Below are 15,945 nucleotides of genomic sequence, written 5' to 3' on the forward strand. Positions count from 1 at the left end.
AGTGGAAGTCACTGAGGCTGGTGTATTGGGGCAGTACCGCGCTCCCCTTGGCATTCCTTCCGCATTGTCAGTGTCCCTGGAGGTCTGGGCTTTGTGGTTTTCGGAACCCTAACCCTAGGCATAACCCTAACCCTAGTCCGAGGTGCAGCCTAAGAAAGAGCTTTGGGCTGAGTTTGGTTCCGATGACGAGGCCATTGAAGATGCAATTGTGGGGCAGTACCGCGCTCCCCATGGCATGCCTTTCGCATTGTCAGTGTCTGTGGAGCTCTGGGCTTTGTGGTTTTACGAACCCTAACCCTAGGCGTAACCCTAACCATAGCCCTAGGCACAGCCTAAGACACAGCATTGGGCTGAGTCAGGTTCCAAAGAGGAAGCCACTGAGGCTGGTGTGTTGGGGCAGTACCGCGTTCCCCTTGGCATTCCTTTTGCATTGTCAGTGTCCCTGGAGCTCTGGGCTTTGTGGTTTTCTCAACCCTAACCCTAGGCGTAACCCTAACCCTAGCCCTAGGCGCAGGCTAAGCAACAGCATTGGGCTGAGTTGGGTTCCAGTGAGGAGGCCATTGAGGACCCAATTTTGTGGCAGTACCGCCCTCTGCTTGGCATTCCTTTCGCATTGTCAGTGTCCGTGGAACTCTAGGCATTATCGTTTTCTGAACCCTAACCCTAGGCGTAACCCTAACCCGAGCCCTAGGCGCAGCCTAAGACAGAGCATTGGGCTGAGTCAGGTTCCAAAGAGGAAGTCACTGAGGCTGGTGTGTTGGGGCAGTACTGCGCTCCGCTTGCCATTGCTTTCGCATTGTCAGTGTCCCTGGAGCTCTGGGCTTTGTGGTTTTCGGAACCCTAACCCGAGGCGTAGCCCTAACCCTAGCCCTAGGCGCGGCCTAAAACAGAGCATTGGGCTGAGTTGGGTTCCAAAGAGGAACTCACTGAGGGTGGTGTGTTGGGGCAGTACCGTGCTCAGCTTGCCATTGCTTTTGCATTGTCAGTGTCCCTGGAGCTCTGGGCTTTGTGGTTTTCGGAACCCTAACCCTAGGCGTAACCCTAACCCTAGCCCTAGGCGCAGCCTAAGCAACTGCATTGGGCTGAGTCAGGTTCCAATGAGGAAGCCACTGAGGCTGGTATGTTGGGGCAGTACCGCACTCCTCTTAACATTACTTTCGCAGTGTCAGTGTCCCTGGAGGTCTGGGCTTTGTGGTTTTCTGAACCCTAACCCTAGGCGTAACACTAACCCTAGCCCTAGGCTCAGCCTAAGAAAGAGCATTGGGCTGAGTTGGGTTCCAATGAGGAGGCCATTGAAGATGCAAATGTGGGGCAGTACCACACTCCGCTTGGCATTCCTTTTGCATTGTCAGTGTCCTTGGAGCTCTGGACTTTGTGGTTTTCTGAACCCTAACCCTAGGCGTTACACTAACTCTGGCCCTGGGCGCAGCCTAATAGAAATCATTGGGCTGAGTGTGGCTCCAATGAGGAAGCCACTGAGGCTGGTATGTTGGGGCAGTACTGCACTCCTCTTGACATTCCTTTTGCATTGTCAGTGTCCCTGGAGCTCTGGGCTTTGTGGTTTTCTGAACCCTAACCCTAGGCGTAACCCTAACCCTAGCCCTAGGCTCAGCCTAAGAAAGAGCACTGGTCTGAGTTTGGTTCCAATGAGGAAGCCACTGAGGCTGGTGTGTTGGGGCAGTACCGCGCTCCCCTTGGCATTCATTTTGCATTGTCAGTGTCCTTGGAGCTCTGGACTTTGTGGTTTTCTGAACCCTAACCCTAGGCGTAACCCTAACCCTAGCCCTAGGCGCAGCCTAAGACACAGCGTTGGGCTGAGTTGGGTTCCAATGATGAGGCCGTTGAGGACCCAAATTTGGAGCAGTATCGCGCTCCCCCTGGCATTCCTTTTGCATTGTCAGTGTCCTTGGAGCTCTGGGCTTTGTGGTTTTCGGAACCCTAACCCTAGGTGTAACCCTAACCCTAGCCCAGGCTCAGCCTAAAACAGAGCATTGGGCAGAGTTGGGTTCCAATGAGGAAGCCACTGAGGCTGGTGTGTTGGGGCAGTACCGCGCTCCCCTTGGCACGCCTTTTGCATTGTCAGTGTCCGTGGAGCTCTGGGTTCTGTAGTTTTCTGAACCCTAACCCTAGGCGTAACCCTAACCCTAGCCCTAGGCACAGCCTAAGACACAGCGTTGGGCTGAGTTGGGTTCCAATGAGGAGGCCATTGAGGTCCCAATTTTGGAGCAGTACTGCGCTCCCCTTGGCACGCCTTTTGCATTGTCAGTGTCCGTGGAGCTCTGGGCTTTGTGGTTTTCGGAACCCTAACCCTAGGCCTAACCCTAACCCTAGTCTGAGGTGCAGCCTAAGAAAGAGCTTTGGGCTGAGTCAGGTTCCAAAGAGGAAGTCACTGAGGCTGGTGTGTTGGGGCAGTACCCCGCTCCCCCTGTCATTCCTTTTGCATTGTCAGTGTCCGTGGAGCTCTGGGCTTTGTGGTTTTCTGAACCCTAACCCTAGGCCTAACCCTAACCCTAGCCCTAGGCGCAGCCTAAGACACAGCGTTGGGCTGAGTTGGGTTCCAATGACGAGGCCGTTGAGGACCCAAATTTGGAGCAGTATCGTGCTCCCCCTGGCATTCCTTTTGCATTGTCAGTGTCCCTGGAGCTCTGGGCTTTGTGGTTTTCGGAACCCTAACCCTAGGCGGAACCCTAACCCTAGCCCTAGGCGCAGCCTAAGACATCGCATTGGGTTGAGTCGGGTTCCAATGAGGAGGCCATTGAAGATGCAAATGTGGGGCAGTACCACACTCCGCTTGGCATTCCTTTTGCATTGTCAGTGTCCCTGGAGCTCTGGGCTTTGTGGTTTTCTCAACCCTAACCCTAGGCGTAACCCTAACCCTAGCCCTAGGCGCAGCCTAAGCAACTGCATTGGGCTGAGTTGGGTTCCAATGAGGAAGCCACTGAGGCTGGTATGTTGGGGCAGTACCGCACTCCTCTTAACATTACTTTCGCAGTGTCAGTGTCCCTGGAGGTCTGGGCTTTGTGGTTTTCTGAACCCTAACCCTAGGCGTAACCCTAACCCTAGCCCTAGGCTCAGCCTAAGAAAGAGCATTGGGCTGAGTTGGGTTCCAATGAGGAGGCCATTGAAGATGCAAATGTGGGGCAGTACCACACTCCGCTTGGCATTCCTTTTGCATTGTCAGTGTCCTTGGAGCTCTGGACTTTGTGGTTTTCTGAACCCTAACCCTAGGCGTTACACTAACTCTGGCCCTGGGCGCAGCCTAATAGAAATCATTGGGCTGAGTGTGGCTCCAATGAGGAAGCCACTGAGGCTGGTATGTTGGGGCAGTACTGCACTCCTCTTGACATTCCTTTTGCATTGTCAGTGTCCCTGGAGCTCTGGGCTTTGTGGTTTTCTGAACCCTAACCCTAGGCGTAACCCTAACCCTAGCCCTAGGCTCAGCCTAAGAAAGAGCACTGGTCTGAGTTTGGTTCCAATGAGGAAGCCACTGAGGCTGGTGTGTTGGGGCAGTACCGCGCTCCCCTTGGCATTCATTTTGCATTGGCAGTGTCCTTGGAGCTCTGGACTTTGTGGTTTTCTGAACCCTAACCCTAGGCGTAACACTAACTCTGGCCCTAGGCTCAGCCTAAGCAACTGCATTGGGCTGAGTTGGGTTCCAATGAGGAGGCCATTGAAGATGCAAATGTGGGGCAGTACCACACTCCGCTTGGCATTCCTTTTGCATTGTCAGTGTCCTTGGAGCTCTGGACTTTGTGGTTTTCTGAACCCTAACCCTAGGCGTTACACTAACTCTGGCCCTGGGCGCAGCCTAATAGAAATCATTGGGCTGAGTGTGGCTCCAATGAGGAAGCCACTGAGGCTGGTATGTTGGGACAGTACTGCGCTCCCCTTGGCACGCCTTTTGCATTGTCAGTGTCCCTGGAGCTCTGGGCTTTGTGGTTTTCTCAACCCTAACGCTAGGCGTAACACTATCTCTGGCACTGGGCGCAGCCTAAGACACCGCACTGGGTTGAGTTGGGTTCTAATGAGGAAGCCACTGAGGCTGGTGTGTTGGGTCAGTACCGCGCTCCCCTTGGCACGCCTTTTGCATTGTCAGTGTCCGTGGAGCTCTTGGCTTTGTAGTTTTCTGAACCCTAACCCTAGGCGTAACCCTAACCCTAGCCCTAGGCACAGCCTAAGAGAAATCATTGGGCTGAGTTGGGTTCCAGTGAGGAGGCCATTGAGGACCCAATTTTGGAGCAGTACTGCGCTCCCCTTGGCACGCCTTTCGCATTGTCCGTGTCCCTGGTGCTCTGGGCTTTGTGGTTTTACGAACCCTAACCCTAGGCGTAACCCTAACCATAGCCCTAGGCACAGCCTAAGACACAGCATTGGGCTGAGTCAGGTTCCAAAGAGGAAGCCACTGAGGCTGGTGTATTGGGGCAGTACCGCGCTCCCCTTGGCATTCCTTCCGCATTGTCAGTGTCCCTGGCGGTCTGGGCTTTGTGGTTTTCTGAACCCTAACCCTAGGCCGAACCCTAACTCTAGTCCGAGGTGCAGCCTAAGAAAGAGCTTTGGGCTGAGTTTGGTTCCGATGACGAGGCCATTGAAGATGCAATTGTGGGGCAGTACCGCGCTCCCCATGACATGCATTTCGCATTGTCAGTGTCCCTGGAGCTCTGGGCTTTGTGGTTTTCTGAACCCTAACCCTAGGCGTAACCCTAACCATAGCCCTAGGCACAGCCTAAGACACAGCATTGGGCTGAGTCAGGTTCCAAAGAGGAAGCCACTGAGGCTGGTGTGTTGGGGCAGTACCCCGCTCCCCTTGGCACGCCTTTTGCATTGTCGCTATCCCTGGAGCTCTGGCTTTTGTGGTTTTCGGAACCCTAACCCGAGGCGTAACCCTAACCCTGACCAGAGTCGCAAACTAAGAAAGAGCATTGGGCTGAGTCGGGTTCCAATGAGGAAGCCACTGAGGCTGGTGTGTTGGGGCAGTACCGCGTTCCCCTTGGCATTCCTTTTGCATTGTCAGTGTCCCTGGAGGTCTGGGCTTTGTGGTTTTCTGAACCCTAAACCTAGGTGTAACCCTAACCCTAGCCCTAGGCACAGGCTAAGCAACAGCATTGGGCTGAGTTGGGTTCCAGTGAGGAGGCCATTGAGGACCCAATTTTGTGGCAGTACCGCCCTCTGCTTGGCATTCCTTTCGCATTGTCAGTGTCCTTGGAACTCTAGGCATTATCGTTTTCTGAACCCTAACCCTAGGCGTAACCCTAACCCGAGCCCTAGGCGCAGCCTAAGACAGAGCATTGGGCTGAGTCAGGTTCCAAAGAGGAAGTCACTGAGGCTGGTGTGTTGGGGCAGTACTGCGCTCCGCTTGCAATTGCTTTCGCATTGTCAGTGTCCCTGGAGCTCTGGACTTTGTGGTTTTCGGAACCCTAACCCTAGGCGTAACACTAACTCTTACCCTGGGCACAGCCTAAGACACCGCATTGGGCTGAGTTGGGTTCCAATGAGGAAGCCACTGAGGCTGGTGTGTTGGGGCAGTACCGCGCTCCCCTTGGCATTCCTTTTGCATTGTCAGTGTCCTTGGAGCTCTGGGCTTTGTGGTTTCCTCAACCCTAACCCTAGGCCTAACCCTAACCCTAGCCCTAGGCGCAGCCTAAGCAACAGCATTGGGCTGAGTTGGGTTCCAAAGAGGAAGTCACTGAGGGTGCAATTTTGGGGCCGTACCGCACTCCCCTTGACATTACTTTTGCATTGTCAGTGTCCGTGGAGCTCTGGGCTTTGTGGTTTTCTGAACCCTAACCCTAGGCGTAAACCTAACTCTAGCCCTAGGCGCCGCTTAAGACGCAGCATTGGGCTGAGCTTCGTTCCAAAGTGGAAGTCACTGAGGCTGGTGTGTTGGGGCAGTACCGCGCTCCCCTTGGCATTCCTTCCGCATTGTCAGTGTCCGTGGAGCTCTGGGCTTTGTGGTTTTCTGAACCCTAACCCTAGGCCTAACCCTAACCCTAGTCCGAGGTGCAGCCTAAGAAAGAGCTTTGGGCTGAGTTTGGTTCCGATGACGAGGCCATTGAAGATGCAATTGTGGGGCAGTACCGCGCTCCCCATGGCATGCCTTTCGCATTGTCAGTGTCCGTGGAGCTCTAGGCTTTGTGCTTTTCTGAACCCTAACCCTAGTCCTAACCCTAACCCTAGCCCTATGCGCAGCCTAAGCAACTGCATTGGGCTGAGTGTGGCTCCAATGAGGAAGCCAGTGAGGCTGGTATGTTGGGGCAGTACCGCACTCCTCTTGACATTACTTTCGCATTGTCAGTGTCCCTGGAGGTCTGGGCTTTGTGGTTTTCGGAACCCTAACCCTAGGCGTAACCCTAACCTTAGCTTTAGGCTCAGCCTAAGAAAGAGCATTGGGCTGAGTTGGGTTCCAATGAGGAGGCCATTGAAGATGCAAATGTGGGGCAGTACCACACTCCGCTTGGCATTCCTTTTGCATTGTCAGTGTCCTTGGAGCTCTGGACTTTGTGGTTTTCGGAACCCTAACCCTAGGCGTAACACTAACTCTGGCCCTGGGCGCAGCCTAATAGAAATCATTGGGCTGAGTGTGGCTCCAATGAGGAAGCCACTGAGGCTGGTATGTTGGGGCAGTACCGCACTCCTCTTGACATTACTTTTGCATTGTCAGTGTCCCTGGAGCTCTGGGCTTTGTGGTTTTCTGAACCCTAACCCTAGGCGTAACCCTAACCCTAGCCCTAGGCTCAGCCTAAGAAAGAGCATAGGGCTGAGTTGGGTTCCAATGAGGAGGCCATTGAAGATGCAAATGTGGGGCAGTACCACACTCCGCTTGGCATTCCTTTTGCATTGGCAGTGTCCTTGGAGCTCTTGGCTTTGTGGTTTTCTGAACCCTAACCCTAGGCGTAACCCTAACCCTAGCCCTAGGCTCAGCCTAAGAAAGAGCATTGGGCTGAGTTGGGTTCCAATGAGGAGGCCATTGAAGATGCAAATGTGGGGCAGTACCACACTCCGCTTGGCATTCCTTTTGCATTGTCAGTGTCCTTGGAGCTCTGGACTTTGTGGTTTTCTGAACCCTAACCCTAGGCGTAACACTAACTCTGGCCCTGGGCGCAGCCTAATAGAAATCATTGGGCTGAGTGTGGCTCCAATGAGGAAGCCACTGAGGCTGGTATGTTGGGGCAGTACTGCGCTCCCCTTGGCACGCCTTTTGCATTGTCAGTGTCCCTGGAGCTCTGGGCTTTGTGGTTTTACGAACCCTAACACTAGGCGTAACCCTAACCATAGGCCTAGGCACAGCCTAAGACACAGCATTGGGCTGAGTCAGGTTCCAAAGAGGAAGCCACTGAGGCTGGTGTGTTGGGGCAGTACTGCGCTCCCCTTGGCACGCCTTTTGCATTGTCGCTATCCTTGGAGCTCTGGCTTTTGTGGTTTTCTGAACCCTAACCCGAGGGGTAACCCTAACCCTGACCAGAGTCGCAACCTAAGAAAGAGCATTGGGCTGAGTCAGGTTCCAATGAGGAAGCCACTGAGGCTGGTGTGTTGGGGCAGTACCGCATTCCCCTTGGCATTCCTTTTGCATTGTCAGTGTCCCTGGAGGTCTGGGCTTTGTGGTTTTCTGAACCCTAACCCTAGGCGTAACCCTAACCCTAGCCCTAGGCACAGGCTACGCAACAGCATTGGGCTGAGTTGGGTTCCAGTGAGGAGGCCATTGAGGACCCAATTTTGTGGCAGTACCGCCCTCTGCTTGGCATTCCTTTCGCATTGTCAGTGTCCGTGGAACTCTGGGCTTTGTGGTTTTCGGAACCCTAACCCGAGGCGTAGCCCTAACCCTAGCCCTAGGCGCGGCCTAAAACAGAGCATTGGGCTGAGTTGGGTTCCAAAGAGGAACTCACTGAGGGTGGTGTGTTGGGGCAGTACCGTGCTCAGCTTGCCATTGCTTTTGCATTGTCAGTGTCCCTGGAGCTCTGGGCTTTGTGGTTTTCGGAACCCTAACCCTAGGCGTAACCCTAACCCTAGCCCTAGGCGCAGCCTAAGCAACTGCATTGGGCTGAGTCAGGTTCCAATGAGGAAGCCACTGAGGCTGGTATGTTGGGGCAGTACCGCACTCCTCTTAACATTACTTTCGCAGTGTCAGTGTCCCTGGAGGTCTGGGCTTTGTGGTTTTCTGAACCCTAACCCTAGGCGTAACACTAACCCTAGCCCTAGGCTCAGCCTAAGAAAGAGCATTGGGCTGAGTTGGGTTCCAATGAGGAGGCCATTGAAGATGCAAATGTGGGGCAGTACCACACTCCGCTTGGCATTCCTTTTGCATTGTCAGTGTCCTTGGAGCTCTGGACTTTGTGGTTTTCTGAACCCTAACCCTAGGCGTTACACTAACTCTGGCCCTGGGCGCAGCCTAATAGAAATCATTGGGCTGAGTGTGGCTCCAATGAGGAAGCCACTGAGGCTGGTATGTTGGGGCAGTACTGCACTCCTCTTGACATTCCTTTTGCATTGTCAGTGTCCCTGGAGCTCTGGGCTTTGTGGTTTTCTGAACCCTAACCCTAGGCGTAACCCTAACCCTAGCCCTAGGCTCAGCCTAAGAAAGAGCACTGGTCTGAGTTTGGTTCCAATGAGGAAGCCACTGAGGCTGGTGTGTTGGGGCAGTACCGCGCTCCCCTTGGCATTCATTTTGCATTGTCAGTGTCCTTGGAGCTCTGGACTTTGTGGTTTTCTGAACCCTAACCCTAGGCGTAACCCTAACCCTAGCCCTAGGCGCAGCCTAAGACACAGCGTTGGGCTGAGTTGGGTTCCAATGATGAGGCCGTTGAGGACCCAAATTTGGAGCAGTATCGCGCTCCCCCTGGCATTCCTTTTGCATTGTCAGTGTCCTTGGAGCTCTGGGCTTTGTGGTTTTCGGAACCCTAACCCTAGGTGTAACCCTAACCCTAGCCCAGGCTCAGCCTAAAACAGAGCATTGGGCAGAGTTGGGTTCCAATGAGGAAGCCACTGAGGCTGGTGTGTTGGGGCAGTACCGCGCTCCCCTTGGCACGCCTTTTGCATTGTCAGTGTCCGTGGAGCTCTGGGCTTTGTGGTTTTCTGAACCCTAACCCTAGGCGTAACCCTAACCCTAGCCCTAGGCACAGCCTAAGACACAGCGTTGGGCTGAGTTGGGTTCCAATGATGAGGCCATTGAGGTCCCAATTTTGGAGCAGTACTGCGCTCCCCTTGGCACGCCTTTTGCATTGTCAGTGTCCGTGGAGCTCTGGGCTTTGTGGTTTTCGGAACCCTAACCCTAGGCCTAACCCTAACCCTAGTCTGAGGTGCAGCCTAAGAAAGAGCTTTGGGCTGAGTCAGGTTCCAAAGAGGAAGTCACTGAGGCTGGTGTGTTGGGGCAGTACCCCGCTCCCCCTGTCATTCCTTTTGCATTGTCAGTGTCCGTGGAGCTCTGGGCTTTGTGGTTTTCTGAACCCTAACCCTAGGCCTAACCCTAACCCTAGCCCTAGGCGCAGCCTAAGACACAGCGTTGGGCTGAGTTGGGTTCCAATGACGAGGCCGTTGAGGACCCAAATTTGGAGCAGTATCGTGCTCCCCCTGGCATTCCTTTTGCATTGTCAGTGTCCCTGGAGCTCTGGGCTTTGTGGTTTTCGGAACCCTAACCCTAGGCGTAACCCTAACCCTAGCCCTAGGCGCAGCCTAAGACATCGCATTGGGTTGAGTCGGGTTCCAATGAGGAGGCCATTGAAGATGCAAATGTGGGGCAGTACCACACTCCGCTTGGCATTCCTTTTGCATTGTCAGTGTCCCTGGAGCTCTGGGCTTTGTGGTTTTCTCAACCCTAACCCTAGGCGTAACCCTAACCCTAGCCCTAGGCGCAGCCTAAGCAACTGCATTGGGCTGAGTTGGGTTCCAATGAGGAAGCCACTGAGGCTGGTATGTTGGGGCAGTACCGCACTCCTCTTAACATTACTTTCGCAGTGTCAGTGTCCCTGGAGGTCTGGGCTTTGTGGTTTTCTGAACCCTAACCCTAGGCGTAACCCTAACCCTAGCCCTAGGCTCAGCCTAAGAAAGAGCATTGGGCTGAGTTGGGTTCCAATGAGGAGGCCATTGAAGATGCAAATGTGGGGCAGTACCACACTCCGCTTGGCATTCCTTTTGCATTGTCAGTGTCCTTGGAGCTCTGGACTTTGTGGTTTTCTGAACCCTAACCCTAGGCGTTACACTAACTCTGGCCCTGGGCGCAGCCTAATAGAAATCATTGGGCTGAGTGTGGCTCCAATGAGGAAGCCACTGAGGCTGGTGTGTTGGGGCAGTACCGCGTTCCCCTTGGCATTCCTTTTGCATTGTCAGTGTCCCTGGAGCTCTGGGCTTTGTGGTTTTCTGAACCCTAAACCTAGGTGTAACCCTAACCCTAGCCCTAGGCACAGGCTAAGCAACAGCATTGGGCTGAGTTGGGTTCCAGTGAGGAGGCCATTGAGGACCCAATTTTGTGGCAGTACCGCCCTCTGCTTGGCATTCCTTTCGCATTGTCAGTGTCCTTGGAACTCTAGGCATTATCGTTTTCTGAACCCTAACCCTAGGCGTAACCCTAACCCGAGCCCTAGGCGCAGCCTAAGACAGAGCATTGGGCTGAGTCAGGTTCCAAAGAGGAAGTCACTGAGGCTGGTGTGTTGGGGCAGTACTGCGCTCCGCTTGCAATTGCTTTCGCATTGTCAGTGTCCCTGGAGCTCTGGACTTTGTGGTTTTCGGAACCCTAACCCTAGGCGTAACACTAACTCTTACCCTGGGCACAGCCTAAGACACCGCATTGGGCTGAGTTGGGTTCCAATGAGGAAGCCACTGAGGCTGGTGTGTTGGGGCAGTACCGCGCTCCCCTTGGCATTCCTTTTGCATTGTCAGTGTCCTTGGAGCTCTGGGCTTTGTGGTTTCCTCAACCCTAACCCTAGGCCTAACCCTAACCCTAGCCCTAGGCGCAGCCTAAGCAACAGCATTGGGCTGAGTTGGGTTCCAAAGAGGAAGTCACTGAGGGTGCAATTTTGGGGCCGTACCGCACTCCCCTTGACATTACTTTTGCATTGTCAGTGTCCGTGGAGCTCTGGGCTTTGTGGTTTTCTGAACCCTAACCCTAGGCGTAAACCTAACTCTAGCCCTAGGCGCCGCTTAAGACGCAGCATTGGGCTGAGCTTCGTTCCAAAGTGGAAGTCACTGAGGCTGGTGTGTTGGGGCAGTACCGCGCTCCCCTTGGCATTCCTTCCGCATTGTCAGTGTCCGTGGAGCTCTGGGCTTTGTGGTTTTCTGAACCCTAACCCTAGGCCTAACCCTAACCCTAGTCCGAGGTGCAGCCTAAGAAAGAGCTTTGGGCTGAGTTTGGTTCCGATGACGAGGCCATTGAAGATGCAATTGTGGGGCAGTACCGCGCTCCCCATGGCATGCCTTTCGCATTGTCAGTGTCCGTGGAGCTCTAGGCTTTGTGCTTTTCTGAACCCTAACCCTAGTCCTAACCCTAACCCTAGCCCTATGCGCAGCCTAAGCAACTGCATTGGGCTGAGTGTGGCTCCAATGAGGAAGCCAGTGAGGCTGGTATGTTGGGGCAGTACCGCACTCCTCTTGACATTACTTTCGCATTGTCAGTGTCCCTGGAGGTCTGGGCTTTGTGGTTTTCGGAACCCTAACCCTAGGCGTAACCCTAACCTTAGCTTTAGGCTCAGCCTAAGAAAGAGCATTGGGCTGAGTTGGGTTCCAATGAGGAGGCCATTGAAGATGCAAATGTGGGGCAGTACCACACTCCGCTTGGCATTCCTTTTGCATTGTCAGTGTCCTTGGAGCTCTGGACTTTGTGGTTTTCGGAACCCTAACCCTAGGCGTAACACTAACTCTGGCCCTGGGCGCAGCCTAATAGAAATCATTGGGCTGAGTGTGGCTCCAATGAGGAAGCCACTGAGGCTGGTATGTTGGGGCAGTACCGCACTCCTCTTGACATTACTTTTGCATTGTCAGTGTCCCTGGAGCTCTGGGCTTTGTGGTTTTCTGAACCCTAACCCTAGGCGTAACCCTAACCCTAGCCCTAGGCTCAGCCTAAGAAAGAGCATAGGGCTGAGTTGGGTTCCAATGAGGAGGCCATTGAAGATGCAAATGTGGGGCAGTACCACACTCCGCTTGGCATTCCTTTTGCATTGGCAGTGTCCTTGGAGCTCTTGGCTTTGTGGTTTTCTGAACCCTAACCCTAGGCGTAACCCTAACCCTAGCCCTAGGCTCAGCCTAAGAAAGAGCATTGGGCTGAGTTGGGTTCCAATGAGGAGGCCATTGAAGATGCAAATGTGGGGCAGTACCACACTCCGCTTGGCATTCCTTTTGCATTGTCAGTGTCCTTGGAGCTCTGGACTTTGTGGTTTTCTGAACCCTAACCCTAGGCGTAACACTAACTCTGGCCCTGGGCGCAGCCTAATAGAAATCATTGGGCTGAGTGTGGCTCCAATGAGGAAGCCACTGAGGCTGGTATGTTGGGGCAGTACTGCGCTCCCCTTGGCACGCCTTTTGCATTGTCAGTGTCCCTGGAGCTCTGGGCTTTGTGGTTTTACGAACCCTAACACTAGGCGTAACCCTAACCATAGGCCTAGGCACAGCCTAAGACACAGCATTGGGCTGAGTCAGGTTCCAAAGAGGAAGCCACTGAGGCTGGTGTGTTGGGGCAGTACTGCGCTCCCCTTGGCACGCCTTTTGCATTGTCGCTATCCTTGGAGCTCTGGCTTTTGTGGTTTTCTGAACCCTAACCCGAGGGGTAACCCTAACCCTGACCAGAGTCGCAACCTAAGAAAGAGCATTGGGCTGAGTCAGGTTCCAATGAGGAAGCCACTGAGGCTGGTGTGTTGGGGCAGTACCGCATTCCCCTTGGCATTCCTTTTGCATTGTCAGTGTCCCTGGAGGTCTGGGCTTTGTGGTTTTCTGAACCCTAACCCTAGGCGTAACCCTAACCCTAGCCCTAGGCACAGGCTACGCAACAGCATTGGGCTGAGTTGGGTTCCAGTGAGGAGGCCATTGAGGACCCAATTTTGTGGCAGTACCGCCCTCTGCTTGGCATTCCTTTCGCATTGTCAGTGTCCGTGGAACTCTAGGCATTATCGTTTTCTGAACCCTAACCCTAGGCGTAACCCTAACCCGAGCCCTAGGCGCAGCCTAAGACACAGCGTTGGGCTGAGTTGGGTTCCAATGAGGAGGCCATTGAGGACCCAATTTTGGAGCAGTACCGTGCTCCCCCTGGCATTCCTTTTGCATTGTCAGTGTCCGTGGAGCTCTGGGCTTTGTGGTTTTCGGAACCCTAACCCTAGGCGTAACCCTAACCCTAGCCCTAGGCTCAGCCTAAGAAAGAGCATTGGGCTGAGTTGGGTTCCAATGAGGAAGCCACTGAGGCTGGTGTGTTGGGGCAGTACCGCGCTCCCCTTGGCATTCATTTTGCATTGGCAGTGTCCTTGGAGCTCTTGGCTTTGTGGTTTTCTGAACCCTAACCCTAGGCGTAACCCTAACCCTAGCCCTAGGCTCAGCCTAAGAAAGAGCATTGGGCTGAGTTGGGTTCCAATGAGGAGGCCATTGAAGATGCAAATGTGGGGCAGTACCACACTCCGCTTGGCATTCCTTTTGCATTGTCAGTGTCCTTGGAGCTCTGGACTTTGTGGTTTTCTGAACCCTAACCCTAGGCGTAACACTAACTCTGGCCCTGGGCGCAGCCTAATAGAAATCATTGGGCTGAGTGTGGCTCCAATGAGGAAGCCACTGAGGCTGGTATGTTGGGGCAGTACTGCGCTCCCCTTGGCACGCCTTTTGCATTGTCAGTGTCCCTGGAGCTCTGGGCTTTGTGGTTTTCTCAACCCTAACGCTAGGCGTAACACTATCTCTGGCACTGGGCGCAGCCTAAGACACCGCACTGGGTTGAGTTGGGTTCTAATGAGGAAGCCACTGAGGCTGGTGTGTTGGGACAGTACCGCGCTCCCCTTGGCACGCCTTTTGCATTGTCAGTGTCCGTGGAGCTCTTGGCTTTGTAGTTTTCTGAACCCTAACCCTAGGCGTAACCCTAACCCTAGCCCTAGGCACAGCCTAAGAGAAATCATTGGGCTGAGTTGGGTTCCAGTGAGGAGGCCATTGAGGACCCAATTTTGGAGCAGTACTGCGCTCCCCTTGGCACGCCTTTCGCATTGTCCGTGTCCCTGGTGCTCTGGGCTTTGTGGTTTTACGAACCCTAACCCTAGGCGTAACCCTAACCATAGCCCTGGGCACAGCCTAAGACACAGCATTGGGCTGAGTCAGGTTCCAAAGAGGAAGCCACTGAGGCTGGTGTATTGGGGCAGTACCGCGCTCCCCTTGGCATTCCTTTCGCATTGTCAGTGTCCCTGGCGGTCTGGGCTTTGTGGTTTTCTGAACCCTAACCCTAGGCCGAACCCTAACTCTAGTCCGAGGTGCGGCCTAAGAAAGAGCTTTGGGCTGAGTTTGGTTCCGATGACGAGGCCATTGAAGATGCAATTGTGGGGCAGTACCGCGCTCCCCATGACATGCATTTCGCATTGTCAGTGTCCCTGGAGCTCTGGGCTTTGTGGTTTTCTGAACCCTAACCCTAGGCGTAACCCTAACCATAGCCCTAGGCACAGCCTAAGACACAGCATTGGGCTGAGTCAGGTTCCAAAGAGGAAGCCACTGAGGCTGGTGTGTTGGGGCAGTACCCCGCTCCCCTTGGCATTCCTTTTGCATTGTCGCTATCCCTGGAGCTCTGGCTTTTGTGGTTTTCGGAACCCTAACCCAAGGCGTAACCCTAACCCTGACCAGAGTCGCAACCTAAGAAAGAGCATTGGGCTGAGTCGGGTTCCAATGAGGAAGCCACTGAGGCTGGTGTGTTGGGGCAGTACCGCGTTCCCCTTGGCATTCCTTTTGCATTGTCAGTGTCCCTGGAGCTCTGGGCTTTGTGGTTTTCTGAACCCTAAACCTAGGTGTAACCCTAACCCTAGCCCTAGGCACAGGCTAAGCAACAGCATTGGGCTGAGTTGGGTTCCAGTGAGGAGGCCATTGAGGACCCAATTTTGTGGCAGTACCGCCCTCTGCTTGGCATTCCTTTCGCATTGTCAGTGTCCGTGGAACTCTAGGCATTATCGTTTTCTGAACCCTAACCCTAGGCGTAACCCTAACCCGAGCCCTAGGCGCAGCCTAAGACAGAGCATTGGGCTGAGTCAGGTTCCAAAGAGGAAGTCACTGAGGCTGGTGTGTTGGGGCAGTACTGCGCTCCGCTTGCAATTGCTTTCGCATTGTCAGTGTCCCTGGAGCTCTGGGCTTTGTGGTTTTCGGAACCCTAACCCTAGGCGTAACACTAACTCTTACACTGGGCACAGCCTAAGACACCGCATTGGGCTGAGTTGGGTTCCAATGAGGAAGCCACTGAGGCTGGTGTGTTGGGGCAGTACCGCGCTCCCCTTGGCATTCCTTTTGCATTGTCAGTGTCCTTGGAGCTCTGGGCTTTGTGGTTTTCTCAACCCTAACCCTAGGCGTAACCCTAACCCTAACCCTAGGCGCAGCCTAAGCAACAGCATTGGGCTGAGTTGGGTTCCAAAGAGGAAGTCACTGAGGGTGCAATTTTGGGGCCGTACCGCACTCCCCTTGACATTACTTTTGCATTGTCAGTGTCCGTGGAGCTCTGGGCTTTGTGGTTTTCGGAACCCTAACCCTAGGCGTAAACCTAACTCTAGCCCTAGGCGCCGCTTAAGACGCAGCATTGGGCTGAGTTTCGTTCCAAAGTGGAAGTCACTGAGGCTGGTGTGTTGGGGCAGTACCGCGCTCCCCCTGTCATTCCTTCCGCATTGTCAGTGTCCGTGGAGCTCTGGGCTTTGTGGTTTTCTGAACCCTAACCCTAGTCCTAACCCTAACCCTAGCCCTAGGCGCAACCTAAGCAACAGCATTGGGCTGAGTGTGGCTCCAATGAGGAAGCCAGTGAGGCTGGTATGT

The sequence above is a fragment of the Coloeus monedula genome (genome assembly GCF_965178545.1).
Source record: "Coloeus monedula genome assembly, chromosome: 3".
Classification (NCBI taxonomy): domain Eukaryota; kingdom Metazoa; phylum Chordata; class Aves; order Passeriformes; family Corvidae; genus Coloeus; species Coloeus monedula.